Source organism: Nyctereutes procyonoides, unplaced genomic scaffold (assembly GCF_905146905.1).
Source record: "Nyctereutes procyonoides isolate TBG_1078 unplaced genomic scaffold, NYPRO_anot_genome, whole genome shotgun sequence".
Classification (NCBI taxonomy): domain Eukaryota; kingdom Metazoa; phylum Chordata; class Mammalia; order Carnivora; family Canidae; genus Nyctereutes; species Nyctereutes procyonoides.
This window is the reverse complement of record NW_026575126.1, coordinates 77,383,094-77,403,424: the sequence shown is the minus strand read 5'-3', so window position 1 is coordinate 77,403,424 and position 20,331 is coordinate 77,383,094. Positions and strand designations below refer to the sequence as shown.

The 20,331-nt window shown below is 41.3% G+C and overlaps 1 protein-coding gene across 1 annotated transcript in view; it reads left to right on the top strand.

The window, feature by feature from the left end:
• The first annotated feature begins 1,297 nt into the window (after positions 1 to 1,297).
• TPST1 (tyrosylprotein sulfotransferase 1) overlaps positions 1,298 to 20,331 on the top strand; it is a 142,609-nt gene continuing 123,575 nt past the window's right edge. The window contains exon 1 of the mRNA XM_055339260.1: positions 1,298 to 1,460. The gene's annotated coding sequence lies outside the window, so the exon portion shown is untranslated. The remainder of the gene's footprint in view (positions 1,461 to 20,331) is intronic.

Below are 20,331 nucleotides of genomic sequence, written 5' to 3'. Positions count from 1 at the left end.
AAGATACATATTTTACAGATTTCATTCTGTAGATAACATTAGATAACATTCCAATATGGTTGACAGGAATTTTGAATATCTTTATTAGATTAGATCCCTGAGCCCATGCCTTTTTGCAGTCTGTGTTCTGTCCATCAAGAAGAGGAGGTAAGGCAATCGAAGCATTTATTTGGAGGAGACATGGAGTCCACTGAAATTCAAAGTGTGCTCTGAATTTCAAGGATGCATTAGATCCAGCTTCTAAAGGCAAAAGCCACAAGGTTACATAAGTCGTTTTAACATAATTATGGTTGCTGCTGGCTGAGTTTAGACTCATTAACAATAACTATTTAGCCGTCAGAGGTTAGCATTTTCTCTTTCAGTCCAAAGCAGAAGGGTAAGTGGAGAAGATGGTGGAGCTGAAACCAACAAGTTGCAATTGACAAAAGTAGAAAGTCCGATTGACGAAAGTCAAAAGTTTGAGGCGTTCCCAGAGCTGGACGAGGCCCTGCTTACTGCATTTTGAATCTTCTCTCACAGTTCATACAACTGGGACACTCGCGTTGCCGGGAGCTGGTGTGGACGTGCCGGCGGGAGGAGTCGTCGGCGCCAACTGCTAGTTTTCGGTTGGAAATTTCATCCCTCTCCCCAACGTCGCTCGTTCCTTGGCCTTCTCTCCAGTTGTCACTTCTTTCTCTCCAGGATCAGTTCGCCTCCCCCGTGGTTGGGACGCTTCTCCCATCACTCGCACTTTTGTGTGGGATGCAATATCGTGTGAATTCCCTCTCGGTCCCTGAGTTATTCCCAGGGAGTCTGGAACTCCTCGTCCGGAAGCGGCCGGAGAGGTGGTACTGGATGGAAGCGGCGGACGCGGGCGGGCGCCTGCTCGGAAAAGCTCCTTTCCTTGCCGCGTGCCGCGGACGAAGGCCGCCCGCGTGGGGCCCGGACCGCGTGGCGCACACCCCCTGCCGGGCGCCGTCGCCAGGGCAACCACCAGGCCCGGCAGGTGGCTGCCCCGGAGCCGTCGCGGGGAGCGCGCACGCGCAGGGACGCAGGCACGCCCGCCCGGCCGCGACGTCAGGTCCCTCCCGCTTGGTCCCTGAACGCCCGCTGGACCCGGGCTGTTCCGAGCTTCGCCCCCAGCGGGCGGGAGCTAGCGAAAATCACCAATCAGAGGGTCCGACACATCTCCCGGCCGGGCTCGCGGCAGCCAATCGCTGCATCCGTGAGACCCCGGGCCCGCCCGGGAGGCCGGCGGCCGGCGCTGAGGCGGCGACGGCGGGAGTCGCTGCTGAGGCGGCCGCGGGCGCGGGTCGCGTTGGCGCTGCTCCGCGGGGCCGGGCCGGGCTGGCGGCCGCTGGCGCCTGGCGGTGAGGGCGGGCTCCCGGGGCGGGCGGAATGGCCCCCGCCTAGGGCAGTGGGAGAAGCGGCTGAGCGCAGGATGCTGGGGAGGCGGCGCGGCGGCTCCTCGCTCATCCCAGGTAAGGGAGACGCCGCGCTCGCTGTGGCTCGGTGGGAGCGCCGCCCCGGCCCCGCCGCCTTCCCGTCGCCGTGCCCCGCCTGGGGCCCGGCCACTCTGTCCTGGCATCCCACTGCGCCGCTCAGCCCCGCTCGCGTCTCCGCATCTGTCCCCCGGTGGCGGGGGGGGGGCAGTTGTCCGGCCCCGCCCCCGCTTGGCCGGCGGCTCCCGCTCGCGCACCCGCTCCTCGCCGACCCCCCGCCTCTCTGCCCAGGCCCCGCCCCCGACCCCTCCCCGGGATTCGCGGCGCTGGCCCCGTTTCCCGGCCTCTGCAGCCCTTCGGGGCGCCTCCCGGGGATGAGCCCCTCCCGCCCCCGCGTCCCGCCGGGATCGCCGCAGACTTTGCCCGCACTAGTACCGGGGTTCGTTTCCGCGGAGTCACCCTCGTCCCTCGTGCTGCTGCCCGGTCCTCCGTACCTTTCAGTCTCCCGCGCAACCTCTTATGTCCCTGGGTTTTGCCCTTTTGCTCCCAGATGCGTTCGTCTCCGAACTCGACTCCTGTCCGCACTTTCATCCCTCGCACCCGAACCGTCAGGCACTCCGGTCCTCTACCGGGTGCCAGATCCGTGGTTCAACATCACAGTCCGCCTTCAGGAGCTGCGCGCCGAGCCTGTCCAGCGCCGGGCGCACAGTGGGCCGGGTGCACAGTCCGCCTCTCCTTCTCCAGGTGGTGGTACGAGAGGCCCGTGACCCAGAGGGATTCCACCCAGTTGGAGGAGTGATGTGGGAGATGGCAGGACAGATGAGTGAGCTCCAAGTGCGAGAGACATTACATTATCAATTATTTACTCACTACCTTTATGCAGGAAGAAAACAAGTTGGCTATTTTTGTGTCAAGTATTGTTTTATATATGTTGGCTTTGTAAAGGATTCTTAGGGAGCTTCACAATATGGTTATTCCCTTACCCCACCCCACCCCCCCCCCGTTTATCTCCTCTCCAAAGTAGCATCGTGTGGAAGAAGTGGTTTTGTTTTTGCTTGTTTTTTTTTTTTTTTAAGATTTATTTATTCACGACACACACACACACACACAGAGGCAGAGACACAGGCAGAAGGAGAAAAGCAGGCTTCGTGCAGGGAGGCCGTTGTGGGACTCGATCCCAGGACCCCGGGATCACGCCCTGAGCCGAAGGCAGTGGGTCATCTGCTGAGCCACCCAGGTGTCCCAGAAGTGTTCACTTGTGTATCTCTCAGCTGGGGAGTCCAGCCCTGCAGGGAATTTTCATCCTTGAAGAGTCTGGGGGAATCAGGTGTAGAATTCTTGGAATCAGCTGCTGGAGGGATCAAACATGCTTGGGAGTGAAAGTTCTCACAAGTTTTGTGAGAGTGACAGAGGAGAGTATCTCTCCTTTTCCCCAACCCTCTTTCTGGCAATCAGAGGAAGCAACTACGGTCTTTTTTTTTTTTTTTTTTTTTTTTGAAAGAGTGAAGTAAATTTGACTTTTCAAAATCATAAAAGCTACATTACTGTCTTCAACTCATTCTTCCCACATTTGCTTTAATGGTCTACAAGCCAGGATCAAACTGTTGCTTTTCCAGAGCAGACTAGAGAAAATCATGTAAGTGACCTGGGTTGCTGCTCTAGACTTCTGGTTTCTTTTTTTTTAAATTTTTTTTTTTTTTAGTTTATTTATGATAGTCACAGAGAGAGAGGCAGAGACACAGGCAGAGGGAGAAGCAGGCTCCATGCACTGGGAGCCCGACGTGGGATTCGATCCCTGGTCTCCAGGATCGCACCCTGGGCCAAAGGCAGGCGCCAAACCACTGCACCACCCAGGGATCCCTAGACTTCTGGTTTCTAACTTTACTCTTACCTCCTAGAATATTCTTGCGTACTAAAATCTGAATGGCTTCTTAAAAGATTTTTACCATTCTCCTCCCTTCGTCCTGCTCTTGATGTTTCATCATTGCTTATTTTGCAATCAGCAGAAAATTCACAAGAAATTGGTGGGCTTCAGCCCTGAACTATTAAGAATCTGTCATTAAAAATAATAGTATGCCTATGCCTGTTTGATTTCTGATCTCATTTCCTTTTACCAGGGGACGAAGGGTCCTCCTTTCTAAGGCTAACATCTTTGCTCTATATTCTCTTATTTTTCTCATCTCGCATACATGGTATGGTTTACACCTTCCAAAACAAAGATAAAAACCTTCCTTTGATGCTTCCCCCTTTTTTATTTTCTCTGATTAATGTAGTATTCCTTAGAGTTTCAATTTCTGTTCTTTTCTTTGTTCTCTAATTTCCTTGTGTGATTACACTTCCTATCCTAGCTTCAAATAGCACCAGTAGATTTATGGTTTTCAAAGATGTGTATTCAGTCCGCATTTTTTTGAGTTTCAAGTTCTTTATTTTCATCACCTATTGGATAACTAAATTTGGATACTGAGTACTCCAAACTTGGTTATATTTTCTTTCCCCTTCCCTCTACTCACTGAGCCCCCTCAAGCACATACTCCTTGTCCTGTTTTAGGCCTTCACCCTAGAAACCTTAGAATCCTCTTCTTTCACAGCTGGTCTCTTATTGCTCATATTGTTTCTACTTGAAATCTTTCTTTCTCTCTCTCTCTCCTCATTGCCAGAAGATTGGTTGAGGCTTGGGTTACATTTATCCTGAATAGAGATGGTCATTTCCATCCCAAGCACTACTTCATTCGCTTACCCAGGCGCTACTGTGAAACCATCTGGGGAGCTTTTAAAGAATAAGGATGAGAGGGTGAAGGCTTCCATAGAGAGTTGGTTTGGTGTGGGGCCAAACCTTCTCATTTAAAAAATGCTTCCCAGGGCAGCTGGGTGGCTCAGTTGGTTCAGCAGCTGCCTTTCATTCAGGTCACAATCTTGGGGTCCTAGGATTGAGTTCCATGTCGGGCTCCCTGGTTAGTGCATTCTCTCTCTCAAATAAATGCATGCATACATACAATTTTTATTTATTTTATTTTATTTTTTTTAATGTTTTATTTATTTATTTGAGAGAGAGAGAGGCAGAGACACAGGCAGAGGGAGAAGCAGGCTCCATGTAGGGAGCCCGACATGGGACTCGATCCTGGGTCTCCAGGATCACACCCCAGGCTGTAGGCGGTACCAAACCGCTGCGCCCCCAGGGCTGCCCACATACATACAATTTTTAAAATTAAAACATTGCTTTTTATGTGAGCTCAGGCTGAGAACTGGGCTGAGAGCTTGAAGAGGGAATGATAGAACCCTGAGAAATTACAGTATTTAACTCGTGAAAATTAGGATAAATGTCATTTTTGTTGGCATCACTAGTTGCTTACTTTCCTGCACTTGGTACATGTACCTATTAAAGTACATACCATTTTATTTAAATGATTTCTCATGCGCCTATTTTTGTCATGACAAGGAGTTTCTTGAGATCTAAGATCATGCCTACTGTTTTTTCTACACTACTCACGACGCTGCTGACATCACATATGTGGGCTTTTCCCTTACGTTCTCCAACTCTCCAGACCCCTACTGGGTGTCCTACGAATTAACCTAATTATGACACCACCTACCTGGAGTTTGTGCAGTCTCCACAGTGGAGAACTTAGCCCCTTCCCACCTCCTGTACCCCCCCACTGCTACACTAGTTGCAAGTCCCATGTTGTGACCTGCACTTTTGACCAGCTGACTGTAAATTGGGGCTTCCTACAATCCCCTCTTCCGATCAATAATTTGCTGTAATGGCTCACAGGACTCCAGAAAGCTCTTTACTTAACCATTACTTGCTTATTATAAAGGGTATAATTCAGGAACAGCAAATGGAAGAGATGCATAGGGCAAGGTATGTAGTAAGGGGCATGGAGTTTCCATGAGCTTCTGTGCTTTTCTTTGGGGGCACCATCCTCCCGACACCTTCATGTGTTCACCAACCCAGAAGCTTCTGATTCCCTTGAGTTAGGGTGTTATGGAGGCTTCCTTATGTAGGCATAATCATTGGTTGATTGTGATAAACTCAATCTGCACCCCTTTTCCCCATCTTGAGGTCAGGGGTTGGTTCCTTTGGCAACCACCCCTCATTCTCCAAGATATGGTTGAAAGGGGCTTATTATGAGTAAGAAAAGATGCTCTTCTTAAATGTGTGGGAAATATCAGAAAGGGAGACAGAACATAAAGACTCCTAACTCTGGGAAATGAACTAGGGTTGGTGGAGGGGGAGGAGGGCGGGGGGTGGGGGTGAATGGGTGACGGGCACTGAGGGGGACACTTGACGGGATGAGCACTGGGTGTTATTCTGTATGTTGGTAAATTGAACACCAATAAAAATTAATTTATAAAAAAAAAAAAAAGATGCTCTTCTTACCCCATCAAGAAAATTCTAAAGGTTTTAGCTCTGTGCCAGGAGCCAGGAATGAAGATTGGATATATATTCTATAATAATTATATCACAGTGTTGTAATTTGTTATTTATCTTTTTATCACTGCCTTGTACAGTACTTAGTATATTTGATAAAATATAAAAATTAGTTGAGTGAGTCAGTTGGTAAATAATGTGAAACAGATCTTGAATTCACAGTTTTGCAAGATGACCATCTGTTTGTTTCTTGGCTGATTAACAGGTCATTAGTCATACTTGCATAGTCATTCTTGTTTAAAAAAACATATATATATTAGTAATAAATTAAAGTGGATTAAGATAAATAATATTTGCTCTCATACTTGGCTTTTAACATAGTTAAGCTGTTACATGATTATAGAGGTTCATTCAGGCTTCCTCTTTAGCAGATACTATTTATTTATTTTAAAAAGATTATTTATTTATTCATGAGAGAGAGAGAGGGGGGCAGAGACAGAGGGAGAAGTAGGCTCCATGCCAGGAACTCGATGTGGGACTCAATCCTGGAACTCCAGGATTTCGCCCTGTGCAGAAGGCAGGTGCTCAACCGCTGAGCCACCCAGGCGTCCCAGCAGATACTATTTAAAATGGATCTTATGGATTGTTGAGACATATGTATCTTCCATCTTCTTTAAACAAATAACTCTGATTTGAGGCTCATAAGTTTTGCAAGTTTCAAGTAGAACAAAAACTGGGACGCCTGGGTGGCTCAGGGGTTAAGCATCTGCCTTTGGCTCGGGGCATGGTCCTGGGATCGAGTCTTCCTGCATCAGGTTTCTGGCATGGAGCCTGCTTCTCTCTCTGCCTATGTCTCTGCCTCTCTGTGTCTCTCATGAATAAATAAATACAATCTTTAAAAAAATAAAATTAAAAAAATAGAACAAAAACTATCAAATTGATAAAAATCTTGAACAGTGACAGAACTTATTTTTTAGAACTATTTCTTTTTAAGAGAATTAAGAAAGTAGAGAATATGCATTAAGCCATCTACATATTTGTATCTCATTGGCATTGGTGTTTGTGAGGGGGAAATCTGTAATTCCCAAATATTTACTATTATAAGAAAAACCTGTAATTGCTCATTTACATATACATTGTGATTTGTTAGTACTAAGATATAAACTGTGGAACTTTTGTTTTTTAGTTTTCTTAAGATCTTTTCGGCTGTTTCTCTTTGTAGAATTTGTGGTTGACGGCTCTTACAGCATTTGAAAATGTTGTGCCACCTCTCTTAGACCTCCGTGATTTCAGATGAGAAATCCTCTATTATTGGAATTTGTGTTTTCCTCGAGGTGGTGTATTTTTTTTTTTTAAATTTTATTTATTTATTTATGACAGTCACAGAGAGAGAGAGAGAGAGAGGCAGAGACACAGGCAGAGGGAGAAGCAGGCTCCATGCACCGGGAGCCTGACGTGGGATTCGATCCCGGGTCTCCAGGATCGCACCCTGGGCCAAAGACCGGCGCTAAACCACTGCGCCACCCAGGGATCCCCTGGTGTATTTTTTTTTTAAAGATTATTTACTTACTTACTTACTTACTTACTTACTTACTTACTTATTTATTTATTTATTTATGATAGACATAGAGAGAGAGAGAGAGAGGCAGAGACACAGGAGGAGGGAGAAGCAGGCTCCATGCAGGGAGCCTGATGCGGGACTCCATCCTGGGACTCCAGGATCGTGCCCTGGGCCAAAGGCAGACGCTAAACCACTGAGCCACCCAGGAATCCCCGAGGTCGTATATTCTTTCTCCCTGGCTGCTTTAAAGGCTTTTTCTTTGTCTTTAGTTTTCAGAAGTTTAATTATGATATATCTTGGCAGGAATTTGTTTGGGCTTAACCTATTTGGGGTTCTGTTAGCTTTTTATTTTTAGTTTTTAAAGTAGACTCCATGCCCAATGTGGGGCTTGAACTCACAACCCTGAGATCACGAGTTGCATGCTCTACTGAGTGAGCCAACCAGGTGCTCCTCTGTTAGCTTTTTGAACTGTAAGTTTATGTCTTTTGCCATTTTGGATGTTTCAAATTTTGGATGTTTCAGCCATTTTTAGAATGATTTTTCAGGGGCGCTCTCTCTCTGTGACTGTGAAAATACAACTCTTAGATCTTTTGTTATAATCTTACAGTGCATGAGGCATTTTTTCCCTCTGTTGTTTAGATTGGGTAATTCCTTTTGTTCTACTTCCGCTTTCAACTTTTTTTCATCTCTTGTATTCATTCTGTGATTGAGCCCATCTAATGGCTTTTTGTTTTGGTTATTTTTCAGTTCTGTAATTTCCATTTGGTTCTTTTCTGTATTTGTTATTTCTTTGGTAAAGTTTTTTGTTTGTTTTAATAGTATATCACTGCTCATTAAAGCATGATGGCTACTTTAAAATCCTTGTCAGGTAATTCTGACATTTGATTCATGTGTGATATTATATATGTTAATTGTCTTTTTTAAAATTCAAGTAATTTTCCTGGTTCTTAGTATGATGATTGACTTTTTTTGATTATATCCTAGACATTTTTGGTATTTTGTTTGGAGACCATGGATGCTATTTAAATCTTTTGTTTCAGTCAGCAGTCGGCCCAAAAGATTTAGTGGGTAGGTCCCAGCTTACTCTTTTTGGTAACAGCTTTGTTGAATTATAAGTCACAAACCATACATTTGCCCATTTTAGGTATACAATTTTTTTTTATCAAGTTGTACGTTCATTACTGCAATCAATTTTAGAACAGTTTCATTACCCCACAAAGAAACTGCATACTCCTTACCTGTCACCCCCAGCTGTCCCACTTATCATCCCCTCCATCTCTAGGCAACTACTGATCTGTTTTCTGTCAGTGTAGATTTGCCTTATCTAAATATTTCATGTAAATATAAAAATACAAATTGTTCTCTTTTGTTACTTGGTTCTTTCACTTAGCGTAATGTTTTCAGTGTTCTTCCATGTTCTAGAATATACCAGTATTTTGTTTCTGTTTATTACTGAATAATATTCCATTTTATAGACATACCCCGTTTTATTTATCCATTAATCTGTTAACAGGTGTTTAGATTGTTTCCTCTATGGGTATTATGAATAATGCTGCTATGAACTTCTGAGTACAAGTTTTCGTGTGGACATGAATTGTTGGGTCATATGGTAATTCTAGAACTCTAACATTTTGAGGAACTGCCAGATTGTTTTCAAAAGTGGTTGCCCCATTTCATATTTCTGCCTGCAATGTATGAAGGTTCCAATCCTCACTAACTCTTGTTATTATCCGACTCTATGATTCTAGCCATTCTAATGGGATGGAGTAATATTTTGTGGTTTTGATTGCACTTCCTTGATGGATAATGATGTTGAGCATATTTTCATGTGCTTTTTGGCTATTTGTATATATTTAGAGAAGTCTGTATTCTTTTACCCATTCTCAAATTAAGTTGTCTTTATTGTTGTAAGATGTCTTTATATAATCTAGGTACTTAGCTATATGATTTGTAAATACAAACATCCCATTCAATGAGTGTCATTTCACTTTCTTGATGGTGTCCCTTTCAAGCACAAAGGTTTTTCATTTTGGTGAACTTCAGTTTATTTTTTCTTTTTTTGCCTGTGATTTAGGTTTCATTTTTTTGTTGTTTTAAGTAGGCTCCATGCCCAATATAGGGCTTGAACTCATGACCCCAAGATCCAGAGTGACATCTTCCACCAGCTGAGTCAGCTAGATGCCCCGTTTAGGGTTCATATTTAAGAAACCATTGCCTGATTCAGGGTCATAAAGACTTACTCTGTATTTTCTTCCAAGAATGTTAGAGTTTCTTCTCTTACATTTAGGTGTTCTGTCTTTTTTGGTGAATTTGTATATAGTGTGAGATAGAGGTCTAACTTCATGGTTTTGCTTATAGATGTTCAGTTATTTCAGCACCATGTGTTGAAAAAAACTATCCTTTCCTCCACTGAATTATCTTGGCACCTTTTTCCAGTTGGAATTTTGGCAGGAATTGCATTGAACCTGTAGATCAATTTGAGGAATATTATTATCTTAAACAGTATTAGTATTCCAGTCCATTAACATGAAATATCTTTTCATTTATGTAGATATATTTTTTAAGATTTTATTTATTTATTTGAGAGAAGAGAGAGCATGAGCACATGGATGGGGAGGGGCAGAGGGGGAAGGAAAAGCTGACTCCCCACTGATCAGGGAGCTGGATGTGGGGCTCCATCCCAGGACCCTGAGATCATGATCATAAAGGCAGGTGCTTAACTGGCTGAACCACCAAGGTGTCCCCTTTTATTTAGATTTTAAATTACTTTCAATAATGTTTTCTAGTTTTACATGTTTAACAATTGCATTTTTTTGGATAAAATTTATTTCTTAATATTTTATTCTTTTGAAGCTATTATAAATGGAATTATTTTCTTAATTCTATTTTTTAAAAGATTTTATTTATTTGTTTAAACATTTTATTTATTTATTCATGAGAGACACACAGAGAGAGGCAGAGACATAGGCAGAGGAAGAAGCAGGCTCCCTGTGGGGAGTGTGATGTGGAACTCGATCCCAGGACTTTGGGATCACACCCTAGGCTGAAGGCAGACACTCAACCATTGAACCACCCAGGCATCCCAGATTTTATTTATTTATTCATGAGAGACACACACACAGAGACAGAGACATAGGCAGAGGGAAAAGCTGGCTCCCTGCAGGGAGCCCAATGCAGGACTTGATCCCAGGACCCAAGGACCCCAGGATCACGACTTGAGCCAAAGGGAGATGCTTAACCACTGAGCCACCCAGGTGCCCCACTTAATTCTATTTTTGGATGGTTATTTGTAGTATATAGGAACATAGTTGAATTCTGTATAGTAGTCCTGTATCTTGCAAATATCCCTAACTAATTTTACAGTTCTGGTAGTTTTTTAATGAGTTGTTAGGATTTTAGATACATGTGATGTGTCATCTCTGATGAGAAAGAAGTAGTCTCATTTTTTCCCTTCCAATCTGGATCCTTTTAATTTTTCTTGCCTTGGCTAGAACCTACTGTATAATATTAAATACAAATGGTGAGAGCAGACATCCAATCCAGTCTTGTTGTTGATCTTACAAGGTAATCATTAAGTGTGAGGTTAGCTGTGGGTTTTCTTTTTTTTAAAGATTTTATTTATTCATGAGAGACACAGAGGAAAAAAAAATGAGAGACACAGAGAGAGAGGCAGAGACACAGGAAGAGGGAGAAGCAAGCTCCCCACAGGGAGCCCGATGTGGGACTTGATTCCGGAACTCCAGAATCATGCCCTGAGCCAAAGGCAGGCGCTTAACCTCTGAGCCACCCAGGCGTCCCAGCTGTGGGTTTTTTCTTTAAAAAAAAAAAAAAGAAAAGATTTTATTTATTCATGAGAGACACACAGAGAGAGAGAGAGAGAGGCAGAGACACAGGCAGAGGGAGAAGCAGGCTCCACGCAGGGAGCCCGACGTGGGACTCGATCCCAGGTCTCCAGGATCATACCCTGGGCTGAAGGCGGCACTAAACCGCTGCGCCACCCGGGCTGCCCAGCTGTGGGTTTTCTTATATGTCCTTTTTCATGTTGATGACGTTCTCCTCTATTTCTGACTTAGTCTTGTGTTTATCATGAAAGAATGTTGAATTTTGTCTTTTTTTCAGTGCCTATTTATTTATTTATTTATTTATTTAAAAGATTTTATTTATTTATTCATGATAGTCACACAGAGAGAGACAGAGAGGCAGAGACACAGGCAGAGGGAGAAGCAGGCTCCATGCAGGGAGCCCGACGTGGGATTCGACCCCGGGTCTCCAGGATCGCGCCCCGGGCCAAAGGCAAGCGCCAAACCGCTGCGCCACCCAGGGATCCCTTCAGTGCCTATTTAGATGATTGTGTGCCTTTTGTCATTTATTAATATGATGTATGACATTAGTTGACTTTCATATGTTGAAACAATCTTACATGCTTGGAACAATCCATGCTTGGTCATGGTTTATGTATGATCATCCTTTGTGTATGTTTCTGGATTTGGTTTGCTGGCATTTTCTCAGGATTTTTGGATTTATATAAGTAAATATATTTTTGTAGTTTTCTTGTAGTGTCTTTCTCTGGTTTTGGAATCAGGGAAAACTGGTGTCACAGAATAAATGGAGACGTGTTTCCATCTCTTCTGTATTTTGGGAGAGTTTGTTAAGGATTGGTAATTCATTCTTAAGTTTTGGTAGAATCCACTAGTGAAACCATTTGATCTTAGACTTTTCTTTACTTGTTACGGCTTTTATTCTGAGAATTTCTTTGTGAATAGATTTTAGAACTTTGTGTCTTCTAGAAATTTATCCCCTTCATCTAGTTATAAAATTTAGGCAGCCCGGGTGGCTCAGCGGTTTAGCGCTGCCTTCAGCCCAGGGTGTGAACCTGGGACCCGGCCCGGGATCGAGTCCCACGTCAGGTTCCCTGATGGAGCCTGCTTCTCCCTCTTCCTGTATCTCTTTCTCTCTGTGTCTCTCACGAATAAATAAATAAAATCTTTTAAAAAAATAGTTATAAAATTTATTTGATTACAGCTGTTTGTAGTATTCCCTATAATTCTTTATAATAATTTTTATTTATGTAAGGTAATAATTACTTATTTACTAATTTGGGTCTTTTTCGTTCTTGTTTAATCTAAATGATTATTTATTCTGTTGATATTTTCAAAGAACCAACTTTTTATTTTGTTGATTTACTTTCTTTTTTTTCTCTATTGTATTTATGTCACTATAATCTAATTCTTTCTGTTTACTGGCTTTGGGTTAGTTTATTCTTTTTCTGTTTGTTTTTTTAAGATTTATTTATTTATTAGAGCATTCAGACAGGGGGAGAGGCAGAGGAAGAGGGAGAGAATCTTAAGCAGACTCCCATAGAGTGTAGAGTCAGATGCAGGGTTCCTTCTCAGAACCCTGAGATCATGATCTGAGTCATAATCAAGAGTTGGAGGCAGCCCGGGTGGCTCAATGGTTTAGCGCCGCCTTCAGTCCAGAGCCTGATCCTGGAGACCCGGGATTGAGTCCCACGTCAGCCTCCCTGCATGGAGCCTACTTCTCCCTCTGCTTGTGTCTCTGCCTCTCTATCTCTGTCTCTCTCATGAATGAATTAAAAAAAAAATCTAAAAAAAAAAAAAGAGTTGGATGCTTAACCAACGGAGCCACCCAAGTGTCCCTTTTTTTTCTGATTTCTTAAGGGAACAGTTAGTTGGTTGTTTTGAGATCTTTTTTAAAGTTTTAAACTATTTAAGATTTTATTTTTTAAATTTACATTTAATTGACATATAACATTGTGTTAATTTAAGGTGTACATGTTGATTTGAGATTTTTTTTTATAGATATTTACACTATAAATTTTCCTTACAACAGAGCTCTTACTGCTTTTGCTACATCCCATAAGTTTTTTTTTCTTTTAAAGATTTTATTTATTCATGAGAGACAGAGACAGAGAGAGAGAGAGAGAGAGAGAGAGAGAGGCAGAGACACAGGCAGAGGGAGAAGCAGGCTCCATGCAGGGAGCCTGATGTGGGACTCAATCCCGGGTCTCCAGGATCATGCCCTGGGCTGAAGGCGGCGCTAAACTGCTGAGCTGCCCCAAGTTTTGTGTTTTTATCTCAAAGTATTTCCTAACTTATCTTGGTATTTCTTTTGTGGCTCATTGGTTATTTAGGAGACTGTTCTGTAAATTTTCACATATTTGCAAACTTCTCAAATATTTTAACTGATAATGCTTTCTAATTTTATTCTTTTGTGGTTGGAGAATATATTTTATATGATTTCACTCCTTTACATTTATTGAGATTTGTTTATGGCATGTCATAGGGAATGTTCTATGTGCATGTGAAAATGATATAAAGCTTGGACTGTTTGATAGATGTTTGCTAAGACTACTTGTCTTATAGTTTGTTCAAGTCTCTTTCCTTGATAATCTTTTGTCTGATTGTTTTATCCAGTATCAAAAACAGAGTAATGAATTCTCCAAATATTGTAGAATTATCTATTTCTTCCTTTTAAGTCAGTTTTTCCCTCTTGTGTTTGGAAGTACTGTTGTTAGGTGCATATGTGTTTATAATTTTTATATCTTCTTGATAGATTTCAGTTCTTATAAAGTGCCCTTTGTCTCTAGTAACAATTTTTATCTTTAAGTGCCTTGTATACAATGTTAGTATAGATACTGCAGTTTTTTCATTAGGGTACGTGGTGTACCTTTTTACCTTGTTTTGCTTTTAGCCCATTGGTTATTGACTAAAGTATATCTTGTAGGAAACTTATATTTGGGTGATTAAAACAAATTTTTTTATTCAGATTCCAGTTGACCCATTGATTTAGTAGCATGTTTACATTACAAGTATCCATATTTAACCTGTATGTTTGTGATCTTTTCAGTCTTTTTCTTGTGGTTGACATCTAGTTTCATAGCATTGTGGTTAGAAAAGGTGCATAGTATGATTTTAATCTTTTTGTATTTGTTGAGGCCTGTTTTGTGGCCTAATACGTGATCTATTCAGGGGAATTTCGCATGTGCACTAAAAAAAGAATATGTTTTTGCTGTTTTAGGATAAAGTGTTCTGAACTTAATCTATTAAGTCCATCTGGTCCAGTGTGTCATTCAAACCCATTGTTTCTTTCTTTATTTTCTGTTTACATGATCTGTCCATTGATGTGAGTTGTTAAAGGTCCTTATTATTGTTGTATTACTATTATTGAATTCCTTTACTTGTGTTATTGTTTTATGTATTTGGGTGCTCCCATGTTGGATGCATAAATATTTACAAATGTTATATCTTCTTGTTGGATTGTCCCCTTTATATAATGCCCTTCTTCATCTTTTTTTACAGTCTCTGTTTTAGTTTATTTACTTACTTTTTAAGATTTTGTTTATTTGTTTATTGAGAGAAAGAGTACAAGCAGGGAGAGTGGCAGGCAGAGGGAGGAGAAGCAGGCACCCTGATGCAGGGCTTGATCCTAGGGCCCTGGGATCATTAACTGAGCTGAAGACAGATGCTTTATTTTTTTAATTTTTATTTATTTATTTTTATTTATGATAGTCACAGAGAGAGAGAGAGAAAGAGAGAGAGAGGCAGAGACATAGGCGGAGGGAGAAGCAGGCTCCATGCACCGGGAGCCCGACGTGGGATTCGATCCCGGGTCTCCAGGATCGTGCCCTGGGCCAAAGGCAGGCGCCAAACCGCTGTGCCACCCAGGGATCCCGACAGATGCTTTAAACAACTGAGCCACCCAGGTCCTCCCACAGTCGTTGTTCTAAAGTCTAGTTTGTCCAATATAAGTTGCTACTCTGGCTTTCTTTTGACATCCATTTGCATGATAGATGTTTCTCCACCCATTTTTGCTCTGCAGGTGTCTTTAGGTCTAAAATGAACCTCTTGTAAGGCACCATACAGATGGGTCTTGTTTTTTTTTTTTTTTTTAATTAAGATTTATGTATTTGAGAAAGAGAGAGAGTTGGGCAAGGGACAGAGGGAGAGAATCTTCAAGCAGACTCCCCGTTGAGTGCAGATCCCAACTCAGGGCTTGACCCCACTACCCATGAGATCATGACCTTAGCCTGAACCAAGAGTATAATGTCAACTAACTGAGTCACCCAGGCCACCATTTCCCTTTCTTGGTATAAAATTGCATGATTTTGTTTGTTGTGGTCCATTTTGCCAATCCTCTTTTTGGGAGTGTGGAATTCTTTATATTTAATGTAATTAGTAATATATTAAGTTTTATGTTTGCCATTTTGCTGTTTGTTTTCTACATGTCTTACATCTTTTTAGTTTTTCTGTTACTCTTTTACTCTCTTCTTTTGTATTATTTTCCTGTATATATTTTACTTGTTATTTCTTTTACCATAATCTTTATTTTCTTGGTGATTACTATTTTAATATCTTAATGTAGTTCAGGTTGATACCAACTTAGTGCTAATAGTATGCAAAAGCTGGGGCACCTGGGTGGTTCAGTCAGTTAAGCGTCTGACTCTTGATTTTGGCTCAGGACATGATCTCAGGGTTGTGAGATCAAACCCCACATTGGACTTTGTGCTGAACATGGATCCTACTTAGTATTATCTCTTTCCCTCTGCCATTCCCTCACCACCTGCTCTCTCTAAAAAAAAAAAAAAAAAAAAAAAAAAAATAATAATAATAATAATATGGAAACATTGCTTTAATAGAATTCATTTCTTCTTCCCTGTGTTCATGCAAATTTCACATTTTACTTTAGAAAAAGCCCATCAACTGCAGCTTTATAATTACTGCTTTATGCAAGTGTGTTTTTTTTTAAAATTTTTTATTTATTTATTTATGATAATCACACACACACAGAGAGAGAGAGAGAGGCAGAGACACAGGCAGAGGGAGAAGCAGGCTCCATGCACCGGGAGCCCGACGTGGGATTCGATCCTGGGTCTCCAGGATCGCGCCCTGGGCCAAAGGCAGGCGCTAAACCACTGCGCCACCCAGGGATTCCCCTATGCAAGTGTATTTTAATCCAGATAGGAAAAGTGTTCTTAACAAACATTTTTTTTTTTTTAAAGTAGGCTCTACCTCCAGCGTGAAGCCCAATGTGGGACTTGAATTCACAATCCTGAGATAAAGAGTCTGACTAAGCCACTAACTAAGCCACCCAGGTGCCCCCCAAAATATTTTTATATTGTCTTTTATATTTGTATAGCTATCTTTATTTGGTGCTGTTTATTTTTTCATGTGGATATGGGTTACTAATGCCTTCATTTTATCATTAAGGACTCCCTATGTTTTCCATTAAATTTAGGATTTCAGCCACTTATATAAATTTGATTTTTCCTTCTGGGATTACTGTTATATGTATTTTGGTATGCTTGATGATAATCCACAAGTCTGAGGCTGAGTTCATTTTTCTTCATTTAAAAAAAAATTTCTGTTCTTTAGACTGGAAAATTGGTCTGTATTTAAGTTTGGTGATTCTTCTACCTTAAGTCTACTGTTGAGCCTCTTTTTTTTTTTTTTTTTTTTAACTGTTGAGCCTCTTTAGTGAGTTTTTCATTTCAATTATAGTTTCAAATTCTAAGATTTCCATTTGGTTGTTCTGTATTTAAATTTTTTTTAAAAAAAGATTTATTTAGAGAGAGTGCGAGCAAGAGGGAGGGCAGAGGGAGAGAAAAAGAAAGTTATACAAATAACAAAAGCCCTGGGAATATTTATTTTAGAGGGAGAGCATGAGCTGGAGAGGGGGAGAGGGAGAGATGGATAGAGAGAGAAGCAGACTTTCCAATGAATGCAGAACCCTATGCAGAGCTTGATCTTAATGACCCTGAGATCACGACATGAGCCAAAATCAAGTTTGTCACTTAACCGACTGAGCCACCCAGGTGCCTTAAGGGAGAGAAAATCTTAAGCAGACTCCATGCGTAGCATGGAGCCTGACACGAACCTCAGTCTTACCACTTTGAGATCATGACCTGAGCCAAAACCAAGAGTCAGAGGCTTAACTGACTATGCCATCCAGGTGCCCCTTGGTTCTTCTTTAAAAAATTTTTTATTCCTGTTGATATTCTCTGTTTGGTGAAAAATTATTCTCATAATTGCCTTTGATTCTTTGGACGTGGTCTATTTAGTTCCTTGAACGTATTTGCATTATCTGACTTAAAGTCTTTGTCTAGTAAGTCCAACATCTGAGCTTCCTCAGAGATAGTTTTTACTGATTTTTTTTTGTCTCATTGTATGAATAATACTCTCTTTTTGTGTGTGTGTGTATCTCATAATGATTTGTTGAAAAATAGATATCTTTAATAATGTAATGTAGCTACTCTGGGAATAAAACATCTCTTTCCTAACATTTATTGTTGTTATTTGTTTCATTACTTTTGGGGATAAATTCTTTACATTCTATATTGTTTGTTCTGTGTAAGCACTGACATCTACTTGATTAGCTTAGTGGTCAGCAAATAATTAGACAGTTTTCCTTAGATATTGAACCTGTAGTCTTCCAGCCTTTGCTGAAGGGTTTTCTCAGTGTGTATGTGGGTGTGGGTGTGGGTGTAGGCATCGGTGTGGGCATGTGTGTTGTGGCTTCTTTCATGCAGTAGCAGTTTACACTGTGCCTTAGCCTTCATTTCTGGGGTATGTAGAATAACAAGCCAAAGATGATAGATTAGGACCTTTCCTAGTCTTTCCTGGGCATGTGTATGCCTTCTAGATACTCAGGAGCTTTTCTAGGTTCTCTCTGTACCCTCATTTTTAACTTTTAAGTTTTTTAAGGAAAATTTTGTTTGCCTTAACTGTTTGTCACTGAGGACAGCTGTCTCTGATAATTTTTAACAAAAACCCTGGGAATAGGATGGTTCACATGTGGGCTGGGAGTCCTCTGAATATAAGCCCTGAGTATGGAGGTTTTCCAGTGAGCTGCTAGACAGTTTAAATAGTGACAGTTTTCCAGAGATGTGGTTTTGCGGGAAGTTCCTAACCTCTTCTGCCCCCTTAAGTGGCTACTGGACTGCTGTTGTTCACATGTACCATGTTTGCAGGTTAGGTTGTTAGTTTCCAAGGCTTCCATAGAGCTGGGGAGAGGGAAATAGGGCAAGTTAAAATGTTGTAAAGCTGTGTTTACTGAAAGTCAGCTATTTTTCCTGAATAAAAGTTTCTTGGATTGTCACAAGTCTTCGGTTGATTTTTAGATTTTTGAAAACGTTGATTTTTGACTGTTGTTGCCAGTATCTCATTACTTTTATAGAATATCAGACTTTTATTTTAGGTCCTTATTCTGCCATGCAAGATGTGCTTCCTCCAGCCTTTTCTTGGCATTTATGTGGTAGGGGTTTATGTGGTACATTTTAGCAGATTTGTTTAGGTAACTGACAAGACCAAGATTATACAATTCTGTTTTTCCAGTTTTATTTGCTATTATTCCCCTACATTCTGGCGAAGCAGATTAATACTTTTTGAATATGTGCTATCTTCTTCCACTTTGAGGCTTCTTCTTATTTTCTCTGCTCAAAACACTCTTTCCTCCGTCACTCCCACAATGGGAGTCCTACTTATCTTCTAAGATTTATTCTGTGATGTCATTTTCCTCTATCCTTTTATGAGCCCGTGGATGTGATCCATTCTTTCTTTTTTTTTCCTTTCCTTTCCTTTCCTTTCCTTTCCTTTCCTTTCCTTTCCTTTCCTTTCCTTTCCTTTCCTTTCCTTTTCCTTTCCTTTTCCTTTTCCTTTTCCTTTTCCTTTTCCTTTTCCTTTTCCCCTTCCTTCCTTCCTTCCTTCCTTCCTTCCTTCCTTCCTTCCTTCCTTCCTTCTTTCCGATTTTATTTATTCATGAGAGACACAGAGAGAGAGAGAGAAAGAGAGAGGCAGAGACACAGGCAGAGGAAGAAGCAGGCTCTATGCAGGGAGCCCGACATAGGACTTGATCCCAGGTCTCCAGGATCATGCCCTGGGCTGAAGGCAGGCGCTAAACCGCTGAGCCACCCGGGTTGCCCTGATCCTTTCTTTAAATTCCTGTATGTCTTTTTTTCGTACCTTTTGTGTATATACCTCTTAATTATATCATATAATATGTATAATTTTTTATTTTCTCCTTCTGCTAAGTTAGTTCTCTGAAGGCAAATGAGGAATCATAGTTACTTATATGTTTGATAAATGTTTGTTTAATTGGAATGTAGGAGTGAAGTTTCATAGCAAGAATGTTCCATATTTTAGGTTTTATTATTACTAGGGTCACATTTTATTCATTCATTATTGAACCCAGGGAAATGGTCTATCCTGGAAAATTTAAATAATTTAAGTATTATATGGCTGTACATACACATACAATCCTTGAAGATGTATAAGAACATAAAATGATAAAGGCAAAATTCAATTTTTCCAGTAGAGATTGTTATAGTTTCTAGTCAGAGGTTTGATGCACTGTTTTTTTATAGAGATCACAAAATTCCAGCTCTGAGTAACTGTGTCAGAGGCATAATTTCTTACGACAGAAGTGGGGACTTATTTACATGTGAGAGTGACTGTGCTAAATTAAAACTAAACTGATAAAAACCACAGGAAAGATTGAGCTAATTGCCATGCTAATTTCTAGGTTCCATATATGTCTGTTATCTCTTAGGCCCAGACTTAGTTTTCCATTCTTTTTTTTTTTTAATTTTTAAATTTTTATTTATTTATGATAGTCACACAGAGAGAGAGAGGCAGAGACACAGGCAGAGGGAGAAGTAGGCTCCATGCACTGGGAGCCCGATGTGGGATTCGATCCTGGGTCTCCAGGATCGCGCGCCCTGGGCCAAAGGCAGGCGCCAAACCGCTGCGCCACCCAGGGATCCCTAGTTTTCCATTCTTAATCCCATCTAAATGAAGCCTTCAGGGATTAGCAGCAAGTGTATAAATGTGCATGTGATGCTCATTTATGCAAATGAAGTACAATACATACATGGATTTAGAGTTTTCTGTCATCTAATTAGATGTGAGATGTTGATAATAGGATAGTTGCGAAGCTGTGTATTTTTTAAACTATATGCTAATGAA